The 19,531-nt window shown below is 37.1% G+C and overlaps 2 long non-coding RNA genes across 4 annotated transcripts; both read right to left on the reverse strand.

The window, feature by feature from the left end:
* LOC146467166 (uncharacterized) lies at positions 1-1,184 on the reverse strand. Of its 2 annotated transcripts, none has more exons than XR_014867802.1 (3): positions 1,053-1,184; positions 824-889; positions 1-221 (listed from the first exon to the last, which is right to left on the reverse strand). It is a non-coding gene; the product is annotated as an uncharacterized LOC146467166 (long non-coding RNA). The 2 variants fall into 2 exon arrangements; XR_014867803.1 differs by having other exon boundaries at positions 824-886; positions 1,053-1,177.
* Positions 1,185-3,878: 2,694 nt separating this feature from the next.
* LOC146467167 (uncharacterized) lies at positions 3,879-5,277 on the reverse strand. Of its 2 annotated transcripts, none has more exons than XR_014867793.1 (3): positions 5,098-5,277; positions 4,853-4,915; positions 3,879-4,109 (listed from the first exon to the last, which is right to left on the reverse strand). It is a non-coding gene; the product is annotated as an uncharacterized LOC146467167 (long non-coding RNA). The 2 variants fall into 2 exon arrangements; XR_014867792.1 differs by having other exon boundaries at positions 4,853-4,918; positions 5,098-5,275.
* Positions 5,278-19,531: the final 14,254 nt, after the last annotated feature.

The raw sequence follows: 19,531 nt of genomic DNA on the forward strand, positions 1-19,531 counted from the left end.
TTATATTTCCATTTTTATTTGCATTCAGTTGTTTCACATCCTAACATTTTAACCTCATTTTTCCCTTTTTTATATAATATGTTTATAGAGCATTTATCATTTCATTTTAACCACTTCATTTAACTATCGTCCTTGCGTCTATCACGTTTTCTTTACAACAAATCGCAGCCCAGCGCTCGGGCAGCTAAGCATATATTCCTTCTGGCCAATGGTTTCCCATCCTGAAAAAAAAAGAAGGAAAGAAAATGAACTTTAACAAGTGTACAGGAACATTTTAGAGCGGGGAATTAAATTGCTATGTAATGCTAGTGGAATCTCTAAAACGCGCTGATTGGCTGTGAAACGGAAATTAAAGTAACAACTATGTATATACTATTCCTATCAAAAAGCCAAACAAAGGAATAAGAAATATTTGTCTAATTATATTTAATATTTTACTTTCTTCGATGAACTTTTTTTTTGGAGGAGGGGGGGGGGCACAGGAGAATCTTTGCTGACATCATTGTCTACGACATAAACTAAAAGAGCATGTCGCAATCGGAGTAAGTATCGGTGTGATCTGTTGAACATTCTCGAAGGAAGTAGCCTTCAAAAGCTGTGCAATTGCTATATGGCAAGAGTTGCAAACCAGCCGTACATTCTTTGTAAAATCTTGGCGCTTCTAAAGTTTTCCGGCGGCAAAAACTATTTAAATTAAAAAGGTTTGCTGAACTGAAGTTTTCAATTTGTAGAGTGCAACTACTTGTAGTTGGTGCTAATGTCTTCTAATGAGCTATTCACAACACTTTGTTCGATAATATGTCCCTATAAGACTTAAGCTTACCTGAACCATTCTTTTGCTGCTTAGCGGCATAGATTCTTCAGGTTCTGCAAATCTGAAAATTTTCTTCTGTCAAAAAAAAATAAAGACTGTTGTAACAAGAACTGAAATATTTATCTTCTATTACTAAAATCTAGAAACAAGTTTAGTTCCTAACTACATCTATGTCGAAGAATTAAAAAACGCCCTAACACAAAATAAAACCCTAAAATATTACACAGCCCGTATTTACCTTTATACACTCGGAGTTTTTTCCGCATTTTTTGGGACCTACGCCTTGAATCTCTAGCACTGAACAAAGCAACAACAAACCAACACCAAACACTGTTATAGCTGTCTTCATCTTGATGCTCTTAAAATAAAATAAGTCCTTTTAGTAAGAATTTCTCGCTTATAAAGACTTCAGATTTTGAATTGTTGCCAGCTGGCAACTCCTATTGATAAAGTGGCCATTTGATGACCATTCACTGCCTTATTTGCAATTTAAAACTCTTGTTAATAAACCATCATTTCGATGTTAATTCGCCGCCTTATTTGCAATATTTATCGATATCCTGTTTTGCAACTTCTTTATTCTTAGCGAACAGTCAGTTGCCCGACAAACGGATGATTCAAGTTTCCAATTTCAATTTCAAAGACCCACTTCAACGATACATTCCGGTTGAAAATTTACGAATTTCCTCTCATTCATTGACTAGCCTGACTTACGGACAATTTAAATTGAAAAAAAAAAAAAAACAGATGATGAATGAAAACAGATGTGAAGTTCCTCAAACAATAAGAAACAAAGAAAAATCGTCCGGAAGTTCAGCGCAATACACGTCAGTTGGCCAAGAATTTTATTACCAGCGTCAATTTCCGTGGCGAAAGCAAAATTTCTAATAATCGCCAGTCTATAGTCTACAATAGTCGTGGGTTTACCAACGGTTCACCTCATACGAAAGGGAAATATTCCCTTTTTTGTCAACTGACGAGTAAACTTCCTCATTCTCTCTTTAGATCAAGAGCTTCCGACACTTAAATTTTGCTTCCCTTCTTTCCGTTTTGAACATCTTGACTAAAATTTGCGACGATTTATTTTCTTTGCAGTTTCAGTAAAGCAAGCTAGTTCAGCCTCCTCTTTCGTCACGCGCCATTTATTTTTTCCTTTCATTGGTTTGTTTGTGTTTCCTGACAACGACAATGTCACTTTAAATTTAGACTATCAAATATATTTTCCCTATATCCGGAACTAAGCCTTGCTGTTTATTATGTTATTTCAAATTTTGAAGGTGATTAGAACCTTTGCTACAGGAACTGGTGGTTGTCCGTGCGAATTCAGCAAGATCTAGCGATATTTCTTGATTGTTTTTAACAAAACAATTATTCCTTGCGCGCGCCCTTAAGCCTGCTACCAGCTGCTTATCAATTAACTAAGACTAAAGACACATCCTTCATAACACGTTTGTTTGCTCCTTCCTTCACCCGTGACTCGAAACTTCAAAAAATGTTTGAGGGGAGGGGACAGTCGCGCAAATACCGACATGCTTTTTTTTTTTTATCGTTAGCCAAGTGCGCCAAGTAATTCCATAGTTGAGACGAGTTTGTGTAGTTTTTCGACGGTACAAAATTGTTGCTTTATCTGCAAGTACTCAGTCTGGAAAAACCTGTACTAAAGTGTGCTTGCATACATAATTTTATCCCACTTCAGCTCTTTGTTTTTGAGCAAACACTATTGCCAAACAAATGGAAAAGACAAGTGCTTTTATCTTTCCAGTCCGTATTTCCTGTGGAAAATGTCTTAACATTTCTCGATTGACGAAAATTGCTCCTTTGATGAATAAAGTTCATCCACTGTATAAAAGCGCAATATGGAAACAGCTGCACCGATCGAACAACAATGGTAAACAAAGGAAAAGACCAGCCATGCTGTTGTAAAGTTGGATTAATCGTTAGTTGGCCAATAATTTTATATTCCATTAGAAGGGTCTTTAATTGGGAATTTACTTTGAAGGTTAACGGCATAATATTTTGACCCTTAATTCTAAATTTTTTCCATGATAATCGTGACCGATTGTCGCCAAACGTTTACTATCTGCAATTGATTAACAGTCAATTCATTCGATTCTTCTTGTTTAAGGCCTATAGCAGTCTCGGTGTATGTTAGTATGTATACAGATGACTGTCGACACAAATTTGTTTTGTATTCGATCTCCTAACGTTTTTTCTAACAAAACAGCAGCAAGTCGTTACTTTTGAAACAATTCAATTCAATTCAATTCAATTTTAATTTTCACACGTACAACGAGATTCAATACAATACATAAAAAACAATAAACATTTATATTGCAAAGGAGGATTAAAAGAATTGGGATAAATTTTTTGGTTTAGTGTGAGCAGTGCCCAAAGGAGCATGCTGCTTTCCAGTTGGTCAAAACTATTTCCCACAAAGTCAAAACTGTTTCCCGAATCAACACAGTTTTGATTCAATCTTCTGGTCAAAATTGTTTACAAAGACGCGAAAGAGCAAAATCCATTTGATGGCTTCTTGTGCCGTCCTCAATTGACTTAAGGTGGCTCAAACAGTTACTTGTATTTATAATTTCAAGGATTGATACTTCAGCATTTTATCAGTTGATAGGACAATAACGGTATCAAACAAATGCTTAAACTATGGTCAACCTTTCTTTTTTTCTTTTCTTTTTTTTTTTTTTTCTTTGTAGGTCACGATAGCAACAAATTTAACTTTTTTTAAAAACAGCCCAGATAACACAAGAACGAGCACAGTGAACCCCGTAAAACTGTAGTGTAGGGTTCAGAGCCACATTAAATTCCCATCTTTTGTTTTTCCACAAATTAGTGGGCAGGAAAATTGCTGATCATGAATTTACAAAGATCAAAGCCGCTACTATCCACTAGTGTTTTCAAACTGTGCATTTAACCCCTTTGTTGAGTAGAGCCGTCTCTTTGTTTGTTTCTTTGTTTATCCATGGCGTACGACAGTATATTGGACAGTATATATGAATGCCAGTTACAAAATCAGTAAGCAAAGAAGAATTAATTATAAATGCTCACAATATTCTATTTCCATTTTTATTTGCATTCAGTTGTTTCACATCTTAACATTTTAACTTCACTTTTTCTTTGTTTATATAATATTTTTATTAAGCACTTATCATTTCAACCATGTTATTTGACTATCGTCCTTGGGTCTATCACGTTTTCTTTACAACAAATCTTCAAGTTTTTTATCGCAGCCCAGCGCTCGCGCAGCTAAACATATATTCCTTCTGGACAGCGGTTTCCCATCCTAAAAAAAAAAAACCGAAAACAAGCTTTGACGAGCGACAGGAACATTTTATAGCGGTGGTAGTGGATCGCTATAACGCCGATTGGTTGTGAGACAGAAATTAAAGAAATAACTCTGTATATACTACGGTATTCCTTTCAAAAATTCAACCATAGCAATAGGAAATATTTGTGTAAGTATATTATTTTACTCTTTCAGATGAAATATTAAGCTAGTTGGGCTACAGGAGAATCTTGGCTGTCATCATTGTCCGCAGAGGAGGGTAATTCGCGTATATGAATCAAAAGCGAGTACTACGTTTGCTCAAAGTTAATATAGGAGAATGGTTATGAAGCTAAACAAGTTTCATTGTTGTATGTTTTTGTTAACATTTTTGGCCTTGACCGTGCACAAACCACAACAGATTTTGAAATGTATTGGAGCAACTGGCCAATAGAAACGTTCCTGTCAAAATATTCAGTTGTAGTGTGAAAGTTAAAACACAGGATTGTGCACGGTCGCGGCCCTTCCAACCTAAATTGCAGCACCAATGTTATCAACTTTGAACATGGCAAGGTTTCATAATCAGTCCCTCAATTAATTATGGTTTGCTGAACTGAAGTTCAATTATTTGTAGCTGGTGTTAATGTGTTCTATTGAGGCTGAACATGTAAACAAAAATCGTCCTATTAGTTGCGACTGCGAACTTTTTACCGGCAACACTTTGTTCGATATTAATACGGCCCTATAAGACTTCAGCTTACCTGAACCATTCTTTTGCTGCTTAGCGGCATAGATTCTTTAGGTTCTTGAAATCTGAAAATTTTCTTCTGTCAAAAAAATAAAGATTGTTGTTAATAAAGACGGAGATATTTATCTTGCATTACCAAAAGTTAGAAGCAAGTTAAGTTCCTTTATCTTAATATGAACTAACTACATCTGTGTCATAGAGTTAAAAGACACCCTAACGCAAAATGAAACCCTAAAATGCTGCACAGCCCGTATTTACCGTTTTACACCCTTGGCATTTTCTGCCAGTGACTCCTTGAATCTCCGGCACTGAACAAAGCAACAACAAACCAACACAAAACACTGTTATAGCTGTCTTCATCTTGATGCTCTTAAAATAAAATAAGTCCTTTCAGTATTAATTTCTCGCATATAAAGACTTTAGTTTTTGAGTTGTCGCCAGCTGGCAATTCCTATTAATAAACTGGCAATTTGATGACAATTCACTTTCCGTTATTTGCAATTTAAAGCTCCTGTTATTAAACCATCATTTCGATGTTAATTCGCCGCCTTATTTGCAATATTTATTGATATCCTGTTTTGCAACTTCTTCATGATTGTTAAGGAACAGTTAGTTGCCCGAGAAACGGATGATTCTAGCTTCCAATTTCAATTTCGATGACCCACTTCGGCGATACACTCCGAATGAAAATTTACGAATTTCCTCTCAGTCATTGACTTGCCTGGCCTATGCATAAGTGAAAATTTAAAAAAAAGAAACAGATGGTAAAAGCAGGTGTGAAGTTCTTCAAACAATGGGAAACAAACGAAAATCGTCCGGAAGTTGGTATACTAAACGTCAGTTGGCCAAGAATTTTATCGTCAGCTTCAATATTTCCGCGGTGAAAGCAAAATTTCTAATAATGGCAAGACAACAGTCTACATATTCATGAGTTTACCAACTATTTACTGTTCACTTAAGGCATATATAAAGAAAAATAATCCTTATTTGTCAACTGACGATTGACCCCCCCCCCCCCCCCATTCTCTCTTTAGATCAAGAGCTTGTGGCCTTTATTTATTTTGATATAAGACTTGACACTTGAAACTAGCTCAACTTTTTTCCCTGACACAATCCCCAACGATGAACATCCAAGTTTGCTTTAAAAAAGCTGGGTAAGTTTCATGAAGCAGTGGATTAATATTTCATTTCCCCGCAGGGCCTAAAATTAAGAATTTACCAGGCCAAAATGCTGCATAAATTATGCCTGATCCAGAAACCGTACTACTCTTGTGCCAGAATTAAGTCCGACAAAAGAGCGGCGTCTGAATCGGTTTGGTACGGCAGTTTTATTTGCGTGCGGCAAACATCGTTTTGTTTGACAGTCTCCCGCACTATGCGACACTGAAGCGGCAGCTGATTCAGACGCCGCTCTTCTTATGCGCCTTACATAAGCTTAATGCATAAATTACCCATTGTTTGCCGGCGCTTGTGATTAGCTCAAAGCCCCATACCGTGACAAGTTACGCATGAAGTTTTAACCGTCGAATAAGGACAAACTTGACCATCGCTTGGTCCGGCTCCCTATTCTCGTTTTCTTCGCTTTCAGCTCGCTAGGTTTTGTGTTTTATTTAGAGGGAATTGCTTTGCTACAAGTCTGTTTTGTCCTCTTCATCCTGACACAATATTTAGAATTGAAGGCGTAAAATTATCGGAAAAGGTCAAAATTACCGTACCGATAAAGTTTAGTTTTTCTTACTGAATGACTATTTTAGCGATAACTAAACCAGATCAGCCACATGTACATGTTTGTCCTGAATTCCTGATTTTGTGTATCGGTGAAATTATTTTCTTTTTTCTGCAAGGTTTAGCGAATTAGCTGCGGCAGAAATTAGTACGCCGTCTGAATCAATCGTCGCTCAGAGTCGAACTTAAACGAATTACGTTTGGCACATTAGGGGAGCGGCGTCTGGAACAGGCCTTATTAATTTCTTCTTTTTACCTAAGGGTGATTTTAAGCGGTGTTGATTGCTTTTGCTATTATTTTCAATCCAACGAGCCGACTATTAAATTAATTTTACAAAACAAATCATCAGGTGAAATTTGGAATTATCGGCAAAAGACACGGAGGTAAAAAAAACTGGCTAATTAATCGCTGCAACTCACAGATAAACCAAAACAATTTTTCTAACGGTCTCTTTGTACTTACTGCTCTGTGTTTCCAGCCATTTCCCGCCATAACTTGACCTCGCCTTAGTTTGCGACAACATCCAATTTTTTCCTCGGCCTTACCCCACAAATCAATCTGGCATCTCTATAATTTAGTGCCCCTCTCGTTTTTTATTGCGATCGATCTTTTGTTTCTCCTTGAGGCTTGTCCTGTTACCCATGATAAAGACAAACGACCGAAGAAGTTCTTTGTCGGTGATACAAAACTTGAGTAAACAATTATTTGATGAAGTAGGGAGGAATGAGGTGAATAAAGAGAAAAACTGGAATTGGACCATACCGAAGAAAATATCCCCGCACTGTAAACTTGGTTGCCTTAACATAACTGCATCACGACCACTTACAAATCATGGGACTCGGGAATCCACAGAGCGGAACTTAGTTTTTCAGTGTCTGTCAACCGGCTTTGTCCGAGTTCTCAAAATTTGCCATCCTCTTAGATTACTTTCTCACAGTCTTCTTCGTTCTGTCTGCAAATGGTCACAAATTCTCCGAATCAGGCTTGCGCCAAACCGTCCGACAAGATGTTGGTTTGTAACCTGGCTCCAGTTGTTCAAAGATTGGACCTGATAACCTTATTCAGCAGATAGGTCGCTATCCAGCGGATAAAATGTAATGGTTGGAGTACTAACACTTTATCCGCTGGATAGTGATTTGTTTAACTAAGAGAAAATAGTTTCTCTTGGTGTCACCTGCTTCAGAACGCCATGAAAATGCTGCAAACTAAACTGTCAAGTCTCGTTGAAGTGGTCAACAAACCCTCTCCTACACAGCAATCAGGTAATATGAGCTGAAACTAATGGTTTTGTCATCCCTGTTCACAGATTTTGAATCATAATCGTTGTTACAAGCTAAAAACCTGACGGGAATCAAGGAAGCGATGAGCGCGATAAATATCTCTTGGCGCCATGAAGGTCTAGCCATTTCTGCTTTAGATACACGATTCACGTCTCATACTTTGTGGAGTACTTACGTGCGTTTTATCTTATTCACGGACGTTTTAGCATCGTTATGGAGGGAACAGAATAAAAAAACAAGTAGAAAATAAGGTCTTTCCTGATAAAATCCGGTAACTAACAAGAATACAAAGTCTCATGCAAGTAAATATTCTGCTTTCAAATTTTACCTACATTTGACTTACAAATTTTTCTTTTCCAAAGCTTCAACAAAACCGAAGAGTATACGTTTTTCCTGTTTATTGTCACATAGGCAACATTGGTTGTAAAGATGGAGGGTGGACACTGGCCATGAAGATTGACGGCACCAAGGTGTGCACATATCTCCTTGCCCAACGATATTCACATAGTTTACAATAAACTAATTTTTCTCGTTGTATTTCAGAAAACTTTCGCTTACAAGCAACTGATACAAATGCCTATAACCTTGCAGGAGGAAAAACTGGATTCGACTCTCAAGAGACCAAGCTGCCTACCTACTGGAAGTAGGTAGGCAGCTTCTAGGTAGGAAGGTAGGTAGGTAGGTAGGTAGCACTACCTACCCTTCTCCAAGATCTACCTCGGTATGATGATCGGCCATCAGATCAAGTTCCTCGTCATCAAGAAGCAGGTCAACTCACTGTACGCACTGATTGCTGACGGGAAATACCGCGCCTCCTCACTACATTGAAATTCGTGGAAGACGTTGATTAGATCACAAACCTCCTGGCAGGTCAACTGCAACAAAAAAGGGTCCAATGTTGACAGTGGAAACAAGATTTGTTCGATGTCAAAAGCAAGAATCGTCCTTTTTGCAAACAACGAGAGTGATTGGGCAACCACTAATTCCAGAAACGGCTTTGATACTGATGAATTATCTGATGACTCCAGCATGTGTGGAAATAATTGACACGATAAAAGAAAAACAAAGATCAAAGCCATGGGATACATCTTGGCTCAGCAGAGTGGAAATGACTCGTACATTACTGTACGAAACATCCACTGGTTGAGAGTCAAATTACAAAAGTTTTTCACTGACTCACTGAGTGAGTAACGTTGTACAGAGTATGGGCAAGTGCATGAACAGTGGATTGTTAGCAGTCCCTTAATTTCTGATTAATGCGTTGGGTGAACTATCTTGCGGGTGAGGGAAAGAATCGAATTGGAGCGAACGAGCCAAGGGGCAGGAAGCTAGGCCACACTCCAGTCTTTTTGGCGGCTAATTTAAAACCTTTGCCCCTTGACTGTAATTCCACTGCTGTGCTAGTTTGTTATATATTATCGTAACTACATTCACAGCTTTAAAAGGTACACAATGTTAAATATAATATTGACTCGTATAATTGTCGGAGACGGAAAACCAGCAATTTTGTGTCCAAGTTTTCGGCGCGAGGGAGGTATAGTCAGTGTTCTCTATCGTGATGTCACTGACGCAGTCAAAAAGAAGATTGGACGCTTCAAAGTCCAATCTTTACATTTTTTTTTTTTACTCCTTTAGAAGCCGGTAACTTTCAACGAGTCTTGAAATTGCAAAATTTTCACCTTGTGCCATCCCGTAAGAGGTTAAGATTTACCACAACGGTTTTCTTCCACACTGAAGAAGTGTTAGATAGCAGCAGTTAGCATAGCAGCAGTTTATTGTGAAAATACGCTTAGCTTTTGTGAGACCAGCAAGCTAGGCTCACCAGCTAGTTTACAGGTATTTCACACTAAAAGATTAAAATAACTAATACAAATTAAAAAACATCAAATGGCATACTAGGTAAAATTTAAATTTCTAATACAAATTAATCATCATACATAAAACAAAAATTTACAATAAAGAAATAAATGGATATAAAAAACTACAATAATTCGTATTGTGTGAAAAGCTCACTCGATCATAGTAGACCTGCCAGATCTAGTGTTCCGAAACGTCTGTGTTTTTTTTTTTAAACCATTCCTGGCACTTTTTGATATTTCTTTTTTTATCAATCCAATCAGATATGATTTACCACTACGAAGATAACACAATCGTTTAACTTAGGCCGCTTGTCTAACCGGTAACCTTCGTCACAAAAACAGCTTTTCGGTAATTCCCCCAATTTTAATAGCTGAAAATATCATGGTAATGCCTGATCGATCATTTGCCAACATCTCTACAAATTTTAAGAGCAATCGACTTCACAAATTCAGAGATGTTAAAGTTTAGGAGTGAATAAACATCTACCACAGAAATTTCACTAATGAATTTATTTAAAGGCAATGTTTCTACGCGACCTTAAGGTGACGTCATCCAGCAGCTGCATTACGTATCCTTACCGCGCATGCGTGGGCGTGCTCCTAAACGATCCCGGTGACCTCTCATTTTTCATCTCAAGCTTGTTAAGGTATGGTTCGTTCTTTACTTAAGGCCTTCCGTGAAGTCATAGAAGTTAAAAACAACCTCTTTTAAATCCCCAGAGTGGCCATGAATTTATAGTTGAAGAATTGCTGCTGCCTTTAGTTCGTTAACGCTAAAATGTAGTAGTCAGGTGTTTTATGACGTCACAATTATGCTCAAAAGAAGTTGTCATAAGGACTAGTAATCCGTTAACTAAATATTCTAAATGATATTCATCAAATGTAAGGTCGGCGCGCATTTTCAATTTTCAGTTCGGGAAAAGATATAATCATAACATGTCACGTGACATATATTTTCAACTACGTCGTATAGTTCTATTTCACTAAAATTAAAATAGATAAATGGATTTTTTTAACTGCAATGTATTTGGCGCAGAGCACTTATTCGGGACACTCTCCAGATCGAATTGGAATTTGGAACTGTTTTTTTTTTTTTTTTTTTTTTTTGAGGGGAGGTAGAAAACTTGAGTATTGACCCAGAGAAAAACCTCTCGGAACAAGGACGAGAACCAACAATTCACAACAGACTCAACCCACATATGAAGCCGAGTCGCGATTTATCTTCAATTTTTTTTTGTTTTTGAAATATTACCTTTATCTTCCTTACATGTTCTTACGTCGCTGGAAATTCTGTTTTTTCTCTGTAAATCCTGTTCCTCAGTAAGAACTAATTGGCTCATAGACTCATATTAACTGACGGTATATTAAAAGCCTGAATTGTGGGCTAACTGTGTGAATCGTTTTCGGTGTGCCGTGACCGATTCTTTGCATTGCATATTTCGAAATATTACATGGTACAAACAGAATACAGTTTTTCACAAAATGACAATTTCTTTCAACAGTACGTATTTGCAGTTAGCTACTGACGGATCTTGGAGGAGGCCCCGGAACCCCTTTCAAACAGTTCTGTAGCAGCTTTCTTAAGCTTGTAGTTGTTTTAATTGTGTTAGGGATGGGTGTATTGTTCTGTCGTTTGTTCTATTGCTTTCTCAAGCCAATCACATGAGTAGAGACCTTATGAAAGCTAGCTGTTACGTGTACCTGCCTGTGGTGTCAATTCAAACTTCACTTTGCCTCCATATAATGAAGTGTATTCATACTGAAAAACAACAACAACATGCCAGACCTAGGTTACCAGGAAATTTCATCGAGTATATTCTAAATCCCTAAGTGAGTAAACGACTGCCGCTAGCATTTGACAGGATATGCTTTCAGTTGATTCATTTACAGATCATGTCTTCAACACTGATTTTGACAGATTTGTACATTGTAGGGAAGCTAATTTCGTTTAAGACGCCAGGAAGCGTGAGAAACAGTACAGCTATAAAATACTTTCTGTTAAGGGCTATTTGAACGATCGAACTAAGGAATGACTTAGATAGGAACCACCGCTTCCATTATTGTCCAATTTTTTACAACTGCCCGTCGAAATGTGGTTTCCATGGTTACTTTAATTCCCATGAACAATGGCATATAGTGCCTAATCTGTTCCTGGGAAAATTTCAGAAAAGGTCGTATAATTGGACTGCTTAAAAGCTTGCAAATTAAAACGGATTGAAGTCTATTCACGCAGATTACATCGGCCGCTCCCCGCATCGTAGGAGCAACAGGTGTCATTTTCTAATTGTCATTTCTGTGAGTTTACTTGTAATACCATGCGATACTTTCCACTTTGACCTTACAACTTGTAATGTCTTGCAGTGCTTTGCAATCTCTTGTGGTGGCCTCTATTACCTTGGGTTACCGTGTATGGTGCCTTGTAATGCTTTCAACTTGTACTGTCTTGTAGTGGTTTGCATTGTCTTGTATATGGCGCCTTGTAACGCTTTCCACCTTGACCTTTCAACTTGTACTGTCTTGCAGTGTTTTGCATTGTCTTGTATGGTGCCTTGTAACGCTTTCCACCTTGACCTTTCAACTTGTACTGTCTTGTAGTGCTTTGCATTGTCTTGTATAGTGCTGTGTAACGCTTTCCACCTTGACCTTTCAACTTGTACTGTCCTGCAGTGCTTTGCATTGTCTTGTATGGTGCCTTGTAACGCTTTCCACCTTGACCTTTCAACTTGTACTGTCTTGTAGTGCTTTGCATTGTCTTGTATAGTGCTGTGTAACGCTTTCCACCTTGACCTTTCAACTTGTACTGTCTTGCAGTGCTTTGCATTGTCTCGTATGGTGCTGTGTTATGCTTTCCACCTTGACCTTTCAACTTGTACTGTCCTGCAGTGCTTTGCATTGTCTTGTATGGTGCCTTGTAATGCTTTCCACCTTGACCTTTCAACTTGTACTGTCTTGCGGTGCTTTGCATTGTCTCGTATGGTGCTGTGTTATGCTTTCCACCTTGACCTTTCAACTTGTACTGTCCTGCAGTGCTTTGCATTGTCTTGTATGGTGCCTTGTAATGCTTTCCACCTTGACCTTTCAACTTGTACTGTCCTGCAGTGCTTTGCATTGTCTTGTATGATGCCTTGTAACGCTTTCCACCTTAGCCTTTCAACTTGCACTGTCTTGTGGTGCTTTGTATTGTCTTGTATGGTGCTGTGTAACGCTTTCCACCTTGACCTTTCAACTTGTACTGTCTTGTAGTGCTTTGCATTGTCTTGTATGGTACTGTGCAACGCTTTCCACCTTGACCTTTCAACTTGTACTGTCTTGCAGTGCTTTGCATTGTCTTGTATGGTGCCTTGTAATGCTTTCCACCTTGACCTTTCAACTTGTACTGTCTCGCAGTGCTTTGCATTGTCTCGTACGTTGCCTGTGTAATGCTTTACACTCTTACCTTATGTACGTTGCGATTCCTAGCCTTGCTAGATGTCTTGTGTTGTCTATTGATATGTTGCAGTAAAACCTTTTTCCTTAATTTTTTTGTTTGGTGACATCTTATGATATTTACTTTTGACCTCATATCCAGCGATGCCTGGAGAATTTCAAGAGAATTCTACACTTTTGGCCCCTCGGAAAAGAACATTAAAGATTCCATTATTATTTCTAGCTCTGGGTGTATAATATCACTGATTTGCTGCACTCTTAGTATTGTAGTTGTGAATATTTCCTACTGGACCAAATACAGCTCTAAAAGAAAAAGGTAATAATCAGTATTATTGAAATTTGAACGTCCCGGAATGTGTTATGTAACAATATCTTACAACTTTTAAAATAACATTTAGTGATTTAAGCGGTACGTGGGCTTGAATATTCATCAAATCTGGAAAATGTCATAATTCTTAAAGCTTTTGCATTTCCCCAAATAATTATTCCGTAAATCAAGAATGGGTGGATATCTCATAGTTACATAGTGTCGTAGCTTAGATAAAATACCCACACTTTTCTTCAGCTTGAACAAAAAGATTTATAACGTACTGATCTTGTTGTAATTGCTTGTAATTTAGAATTGGTTAAAAATTCAATGTTAACTTTCTTTGAGGAGGATTAAGAAATTTTCTGTGCTAAGAGAAAATTTATTTTACTATAAACAACACTCATAGAACCACAGATATCACAGGTAACTTGTAAGACCATGTGATACTTTCCACTTTGACCTTACAACTTGTTATGTCTTGCAATGCTTTGCAATGTCTTGTGGTAGCCTCTATTACCTTGGGTTACCGTGTATGATGCCTTGTAATTGCGGTGTTACACTATGACCTAATACCTTGTGATTCCTAGCTGTGCTTACGCAATATCGTGTGATATCTATTGATATCTTGTAAAACCTTTTTCATTTCATTATTTTGTGATATCTTTTGATATTTACTTTGACATCATAGCCTGTGATGTCTATTGTTGTCTGTAGTGATATCTTTTAATAGCTTTCTTATTTGACCAGCTGATAACTTGTGAGATGTGCTAGAGCAGCTTACATCTTGTGATGTCTGGTGTTGTCTAGTGATATCTTGTGATAGCCTTTTCCCTTTAACCACTTTGTGTTATCTTTTGTTTACTTTGAGAGCTTATATCCTCTGGTGTCCGTAGTATTGATATTATTTCCGTTTTAAGGCTGGTTCAAGTTGTCATGCTTTGTTCTTTGTCCCTACCTGTAATATCTTGTGATAATTCTTACTTTGAGTTTTTTTTTCTTTTTACTTTTTTTTTGTTTGTTTGTTTTGGGGGGCGGGGATGGGGAAGGGGGTTATCGTTTAGTCTTCCGTTTTATGGGTTGGTGAAAGGACAATGCTATCAGGGTACAGTCGTATTTACAACGCTTTTGTTGTTGTGCAGAAACGCGACAAGCTTAACAGTGCTGGTATGTGTGAGTTTACTAAAAAAAATTCATACCTAATTCACTCGTTGATGTTTTCTTACTAATTCGATTTTAAGTGTTTATTTATATGATAATACTCAGATCATTGGTTATACGAAGACGACTATAGATCAAAATAACGAAACAACTCACTGGCGTAGAAAAGTGTACTTTAAAAATCCATGGGAATGCATCGGCAAAAACCACATATAAAGCAAGGCAAGCAATCAAAAAAAACAAACACAACAAACATCAAACAACTTTGGCGTAAAAGGAAGACGCAACAAACTTACTTAGGCATGTCCAAGTGGGTTGGAAAAACTCGTGCTTTGCACTGCTTGTAAGATTAGGTCATGGTTTATCATAAGACAGTGGACAGAAGCTTCCCGAATGTTTCTACAGGCAATTCAAGATGGCGACCAATTGGAATTTTTAGCGAAAAAGAATCTATGTATGCAGTCTACTATTTGAAACAATTCCAGTCCGATCCATTCCATCCAAGTCCATTCGAGTGCTATACAGTTTCTTGAACCAGTTTTATTTATTTATTTATTTATTTATTTATTTATTTATTTATTTATTTATTTATTTATTTTTTAAACGTTTCTAACATGCTCTACGCCTGGTTTCATAAAAAAACAAGGGTTTCTAGTCTTAAATCCTTTTCTAGGCGAAAGATATAAAAAGTTCTCAGTTATCTTAAATAATATGCGACTGATTAATAATCAGAAAAGTAATCGGTTATTTAATTGAAGGTAATTTCAATGCAACATGCAGATCGCACTCTTGGAGTGGATGCCAAAACAACAACTCTCAGCTCTCACAGATAACAATTTTCAACTGATTTTTTTCCATAGGGGAAAGAAGGGGGTTACAAGAAGGGGACAATGAAGGAAATCTTTCTGAGGCCTCGTGTGTCCATTCAAATGAAGGCTAAAAAATATTACAGAGGTTCTTTCTAGTTTTTGTCAATTGTGCTGTACGCAATCTGTCTCTGTCTAGCATGGAGTGATTGACCATTTTAATGAAAAGCAGTGAACAGCAATTTCATGTGGTGCAACAGTCTCATGAATGTGGTTCTGTATAAATGATGTTCTAACGCTTAAGATCTTTGTTTTGGTGGAATTTCAAAGGGTGACCATGCATTCCAATGAAACTGTGCGCGGCATTTACTTGTGGTGCTGTTTACTATGCAGCGCAAGGTGGTTCTCATAAGACAGTGGGCAGAAGCTTCCCGAATGTTCCTACAGGCAATTCAAGATGGCGACCAATTGGAATTTTTAGCGAAAAAAAATCTATGTATGCAGTTTACTATTTGAAACAATTCCAGTCTGATCCATTCCATCCAAATCCATTCGAGTGCTATACAGCTTCTTGAACCAATTTTTTTATTTTTTTATTTTTTATTTTTTAAACGTTTCTAACATGCTCTACGCCTGGTTTCAGAAAAACAAAGGTTTTCTAGTCTTAAATCCTGACGGTTTTTTCCAGGCGAAGGATTAAAAAAGTTCTCGGTTATCTTAAATAATATGCGACTGATTAATAATCAGAAAAGTAATCGGTTATTTAATTGAAGGCAATTTCAATCCAACGTGCAGACCGCACTCTTGAAGTGGATGTCTAAACATCAGCTCTCAGATTTTCAACTGTTTTCCTTTTTTTTTTTTTCATAGGGGATAGAAGGGGAGAATGAAGGAAATCTTTCTGAGCCCTCAAGTGTCTATTCAAATGAAGGCTAAAAAAATGTTACAGAACATTTTCTTTTTAGTTTTTGTCAATTGTGCTGTACAATCTGGCTCTATCTAGCATGGAATGGTTGACCCTTTTAATGCAAAGCAGTGAACAGCAATTTCATGAAGTGTAACAGTCTCACGCATGTGGTTCTGTGTAAATGATGTTCTAACGCTTAAGATCATTGTTTTGGTGGAATTTCAAAGGGGTGACCATGCATTCCAATGAAACTATGCGCGGCATTTACTTGTGGTGCTGTTTACTACGCAGCGCAAGGTGGCTCTAGCTTTAAGGTCTTTGTGATTGGGTTTTAAAGTGCAACCTCTCATATAAAAGCTATTGCTAATCACTTTCTTGTGTTCTGTCTATCATGATGTGTATACAACGAAGGTGTTTCTAACTTCGAATGTGGGTGGTGAGATTTCAAAGAGAAGGATTCAAACGTATAAGCTTTGGAGAAGTACCTTTCGTGTTGCTGTTCGTAATGCTGAAGGATGCATATCTAAATATTGCGTTTGAGGCGAAATCCTAGAACTGTATGTGTATTTTTTATTAGGTTTTGGTTTTTCTTGGGATCAAATGGATCAAAAACTTGAAGTACCTCTCAGTTTCTACGCATTTGAAACTCACGACTTAACTGTACTATGTTTGACCTGCCTGTTCAAAACTCTGATTGTACGTGGTTTCGAGTCTATCCAAAGTTCGTTTCTTGTAATCCAATAAGTAGAAACATTCATGGTTCTTAAAATAAATGCATAGCATACCACTGGAAAAAATTTGACAAAACGTTTTCCTACAAGCATAATATGTAAGTTACCACTTTGACGCCCTAAAAATACGCTTTTTGAACCAAAAACTGAAGTACTTTACTGGCAAAAGTTTGTCTAAATTTAACGGGACAAAAAATAAAACAAAAAGAAAAAAAGTGGGCAACTAATCTTTACCTGCCGTTTCACATAAAAAGAGGAGAGTAAGTATGCCGGTAGTCTCAAGGGTCTGAAGTTCGTTTCCTTTTCTAAAAAAAGAAAACAAAAAAACATGTTAATGAACACTCGTTTAATTCTTGTTTATTTTACCACAACTCTTTTCTTTGTAGTCAAATGTTTTTGTTTTTTACCATACTTCCGATAATCCTTGTCTGCAAGCTGCAGCTTTATGAAGGCTATATCAGGTGAATTTGTAAAGTTTTACTGTATAAATGAGGGAAAACAAACAAACAAACAAACAAAGGCAGCTGTATAGTGATACGTGAGAGTATGCTTAGGTTTTTTTCCAGAAATCTTTATTTTCTTTTATCTTGTCAAAGGCAGATATGTCAATCATCCATAAAGTGGTCTTTATCGGTCCGTTTTGTGTAAGATGGTTTTAGGTCATCAATCGTCAATTGAACAAAAATGATTCAAATCTGTTTTTAAATGAAATCTATGCTTTTCGAAATAAAATACAAAATTTCCCTGTCACAAGCCCGTATTACGGATGATAATTAATTAAAACCAAGGACAACTCAATTGTAACCTGCCTTTGCAAAACAAATAAATGGACTTGCTTTTATCAACTGAGATTTGATAACGTAATTTGGCCACCGTAAAAACATTTGAGTGCTAACGCTTCGAGCGTCAGTCCTTTGTCAGAGCGATTCCCTGTGACGAAGGGCTAACGTTAGAAACGTTAAATTACGGCATTCGTTTCCACTCTCTTACCGACGCAGCACCACAGTTTCTTTAGAAACTAACCCCCTTATTTGCAAAGCAAACGCTGAATGTGGGTCATCTTGAGTAACAGTTTGCTTCTCAGTTTCCTCTCAAAAATTATTGGAAATAAAAAATACTTTAAATTTGCATGTGTCTTGTATAAAAAAAAAAACTGATGTCATCTCTATAGCCCAAAGACTTTTTTTGTTGTCAAATTTGTGTAAGTTGATTTTTCCTTTTTTTCCTTTAAAGTTGAATTAAAAAAAAAAAAAAACCAAGCTCAGATGAACGCAATGGTTCGTTTCGGCAGATTATCTGCTTCGTCGGAAGCTAAGACATCAGCCGGCTCAGAAATTCGGATTAAACTGTGAAGTTTAATTCGGATTAAACTGTGAAGAAAAACTAGTGTTTACCTTTTGTTTTTGGTTGAACAAATATTTCGATGAAAGAGCAAAATAAGGCCAGCCCATTGTAGCATTTTGGGAAACCAACAGCAGCTCCACCGGCGGAAATTCGGACGGTCAGGTTTTGTTCGCTAAAAAAACTTTCCGCGATTTTAATTTTTACCAAAGATTTATTTTCACCTAAAGAATTCGAACACTGAGATCAAACTGCGTTAGCTTGCACACATTTATCTTTAAAAGGGCCAAAATAGTTATCTGGAAATACTGGACAAAACGTTTTGAGCACTTTTGTTGAAATGTTCTCGTTGGATGTTCCTGAAAGATGTGCCAAATCTTCTTACTTTAAGTTACTCTACTTTACTCTCTTCTTACTTTACTCTTTTTACTTTGCTTCACTCTTTCTCATACTTATATCTATAAGAAACAATTTTATTGCGATGCTTTCTTACAAATAACAAAGAAAAAAGGCAACCTGTATTTTACACAACGAAGTATAAGTAGAATGAAGAGTCTCAGGATCCACAATTTGTTTCTTTACTTGATTTATTAGAACTATAGAACCGTGGATTTGGATTCATATAATGCCAAATAAACAACCACTTTGATAAGTGACTTTGATAGACGTTCTTATATCCAGATATATGGAACCCTTTTAGTTACCGTTAGGTAGGAGCGTTCATTTCAAGAGAAGATGGCAAGCTACAGTTTACTGAGATGGCAGCCAACTCGCGTGAAAGGGCATGTTTCTGTGATTAATCCCCACGTGCATTTTGCCAAGGTAAGAATTAGTCATTCAAGATTGTCTTGTTGATTGGCGACTGGTTGATTTTTTTGTTTTTTTCAAGTAAGTAAAATCAATTATCGTACCGAATGTAAGTTGTTTTCCTTAGAATTTGGGTGGTCCAGTTACCAAATACGCAATATGTTTACTAGCGCCCAGCGATTTTCTTGAAAACTGAAAAATAACTCGGGAGTGAATGGGTTAACACTTTATGAAATCAGAAATTTTTCGCTCTTGTGCATGAGAGAAAAATCATTAAAACATTGCGCCACCTAATTGTAACCAATTCGCTGAAACTAAGTTGCCTGATGAGTATCTCTGAA

This window comes from Pavona decussata, unplaced genomic scaffold (genome assembly GCF_977016875.1).
Source record: "Pavona decussata unplaced genomic scaffold, jaPavDecu1.1 SCAFFOLD_137, whole genome shotgun sequence".
NCBI classification, from domain to species: Eukaryota; Metazoa; Cnidaria; class Anthozoa; order Scleractinia; family Agariciidae; genus Pavona; species Pavona decussata.